The following is a 3,540-nucleotide window of genomic DNA, read 5'->3' on the forward strand; positions in this document are numbered from 1 at the left end:
CTATCCACATGTCTGCAAAATACACAATATTTATTGCCTTTAAAGGCTGAGTAATATTCCATTGTAGATATGTATTACATCTTCTGTATCCATTCTTCTTTTGATAGACATTTAGGCTGCTTCCATGTTCTGATTATTGTGAATATTACTTCAATGAACATGCAGCTTTTTGAATTGTAATTTTCTCTGGGTATATGTCCAGGAGTGGGATTGGTGGGTTATATGGTAGCTCTATTTTTAGCTTTTTAAGGAATAGCCACACTGTTCTCCATAGTGGCTGTATCAATTTACATTCCCACCAATGGTGTAAGATGATTCCATTTTCTCCACAGCCTCTCCAGCATTTATTGTTTGTAGATATTTTGATGATAGCCATTCTGAGAAATGTGACTTTATACTTTATTGTAGTTTTGATTTGCATTTCTCTAATACTTAGAAATGTTGAATATTTCTTCATGTGTTTGTTGGCCATCGCTATGTCTGCTTTAGAGAAATGTCTATTTAGGTCTTCACCCATTGTTTGATTCAGTTGCTTTATTTGACATTGAGCTGCAGGAGCTGTTTGTATATTTTGGAGATCAATCTCTTGTCAATTGCTTTGTTTGCAAATATTTCCTCTCATTCTGAAGGTTGTTTTTTCATCTTGTTTGTGGATTCCTTTGGTGTGCAAAAGTTTTTAAGTTTAATTAGGTCTCATTTGTCTATTTTTATTTTCACTACTGTAGGAAGTGCATCAAAAAAGTCTTTGTCTTGTGTATGTCAGAGTGTTTTACCTATGTTTTCCTCTAAAAGTTTTATAGTATCCTGATTTACATTTAGACATTTAATCAATTGTGTGTGTGTGTGTGTGTGTGTGTGTGTGTGTGGTGTTATGGAGTGTTCTACTTTTGTTCTTTTATATGTAGCTGTCCAGTTTCCACAACACACTTATTGAAGAGGCTGTCTTTTCTCCCTTTCTCCTTCCTTATAGATTTGGTGACCTTGGGTGGGTGGGTTTGTTTCTGGGCTTTCTATCCTATGCTGTTGATTTTTTTTTTTTTTTTTCCTTTGTTTCTGTTTTTGTGCTAGTACTATAGAGTCTCAATTACTGCAGCTTTGTAGTATCATCTGAAATCAAGGAGCCTGATTCACCCAGCTATGTTTTTCTTTCTCAAGATAATTTTGGCTATTTGGGGTCTTTTGTGTTTCCATACAAATTGTATTTTTTTTTCTTTAATTCTAATTCTGTGAAAAATGCCATTGCTAATTTGATAGGATTGCATTGAAACTATGGGTTGCTTTGGGTATTATAATCATTTTCACATTCTTGATCCCTCTAATCCCAGAACATGATATATCATTTCATCTGTGTCATCTTTGATTTCTTTCATCAGTATCTTATAGCTTTCTTTCAACTGGTATCTGGGCTTGTTTTTAAAAGAAATGACTGATGGAAAGGCAAGGCAGGGGTGGCAGGGGCTTGAATGGTGATCACAAGGGTGGTGGAGACAAAGCAGGCCACAGGGAAGTAGCACAGCAGTCCAGTTAAGCTGCGAGTGTCACTGCTGGGAGGAGACAGCAATGGCGCCCCACCCCAGTACTCTTGCCTGGAGAATCCCAGGGACGGAGGTGCCTGGTGGGCTGCAGTCCATGGGGTCGCTGAGTCAGATACGACTGAGCAACTTCACTTTCACTTTTCACTTTCATGCATCGGAGAAGGAAATGGCAAGCCACTCCAGTGTTCTTGCCTGGAAGATCCCAGGGACGGGGGAGCCTGGTGGGCTGCCATCTATGGGGTCACACAGAGTCGGACAAGACTGAAGCGACTTAGCAGCAGCAGCAGCAGTCACTGCTGGGAAGATCACTGGGAGATGGGCAGGCAGTGGGTAGCTCTGTATCTTGGAAGAAACATAATCCTGCTCAAGGAGTATGGGGTCATTCATCTGTAAAAGAATATCAAATAGGGCAGCTGTATTCCATGGCTGAGGCCAGTGGAAATGAAATGGGTGGTGATGAAAATGTGAAGGTCTTGGCAAACAAGACCTATGAAAAGAACAGTGAGAAAGGCCACTACACACACACACATAAGGTCTACAAACTTATAGAGCAAATTGTCCATGTTTGTTCAAATGCTGGTCCAAGAGGGAACCTTGAATGTGTATGAAAAATCATGGCATGCTAACTCTTATTGCAGACCTGTTAATACAAGTGAGTACATGAAAGAAGGCTTTTTGATTAAAATTGAAACACGGCAAAAAAACAGATCTTGGCACCCAGGAGAATGTACATTAACTGGAGACTCAGACATGGAAACATGTGGAAGCCATTATATAGACATTGTAGATGGAAACAAAGTACTTTGTAAGCATTACAAAGCAGAAGAAGACCCAGAATAATTTAAATATTTCAAAACAGGCTGAGGACTATTGGGCCCTAATTGGAAGCAAGAACTTATAAATCAGAGAGACACTCCATACTTGTGTGCATACAAACTGGATACTGTAAAGTTCAAGTTGCAGGGGGTGGTGGTGCTTGCAGAATAAAGTGGAAAAACTTAATAAAAAGCAATGACATCTGTTTATGACAAACAGACATCTGTTTGGTCTGCTCAATAAGTGGGTTGACCTGACTATGGACAACATTCAAAGGATGGAAGAGGAAAGGGAGAGACAGCCAGGTGAGATGAGAGAGAAGGACCCAGTGAAACGAATGATGGCAAATGACTAAATCAACCCTCTTCTTTCTGTACCTTTTGCAAGACAGAGGTCAACGGGAAGACATAGCAGCTCCACCCTCCCAAGTGACAGAGCATGCAGAACCAGCCTTTCTGTGTCCATCCTCCAGGCAACTTTTAATCCCTTACTGTAGCTAATTCCAAATGCCACTTAATATTGTGAACAATTAGGCCATCTAGTATTATGAAACCCCTTTGTCTGGAAGCCTGAACTTCTGAGATATGTGCCTAAATTTACAGTTCCTCCCTTTTCAACCATTGTGTTCTCAACACAAATATGTGCCCACCTTTTTATTTCCAAGTGACATATTTGTTTATTTAATGTGATGACTTTTTAAAAATTAATTTAATTGGCAGATAATTATTTCACAGCTTTGCGATGGTTTTTGCCATGAATCAGCCACAGGTACACATATGTCCCCTCATCCTGCAACCCCCACCCACTTCCCTCCCCACTCTATCCCTCTGGGTTGCCTCAGAGCACTGGCTTTGTGTGCCCTGCTTCATGCATCAAACTTGCACTGGCCATCTATTTTACATATGATAATGTGCATGTTTCAATGTTATTCTCTCAAGTCATCCCACCCTCACCTTAACCCACTGAGTTCAAAACATGTTTTTGTTGTCTGTGTCTCTTTTGATGCCCTAGGTTTAGAATCATTGGTACCATCATTCTAAATTATGTATATATGTGTGTGTGTGTTAATATACAGTATTTGTCTTTCTCTTTCTGACTTGCTTCACTCTGTATAATAGGCTCCAGTTTCATCCTCTTTATTAGAACTGACTCAAGTGCATTCCTTTTATAGCTGAGTAATATTCATTTT

General features: G+C 39.6%; 1 pseudogene; it reads left to right on the plus strand.

The window, feature by feature from the left end:
* Positions 1-1,850: 1,850 nt before the first annotated feature.
* Positions 1,851-2,706, plus strand: LOC133055562 (phosphatidylinositol transfer protein alpha isoform-like; annotated as a pseudogene).
* The last annotated feature ends 834 nt before the right edge of the window (positions 2,707-3,540 follow it).

Source organism: Dama dama, chromosome 5 (assembly GCF_033118175.1).
Source record: "Dama dama isolate Ldn47 chromosome 5, ASM3311817v1, whole genome shotgun sequence".
NCBI lineage: Eukaryota > Metazoa > Chordata > Mammalia > Artiodactyla > Cervidae > Dama > Dama dama.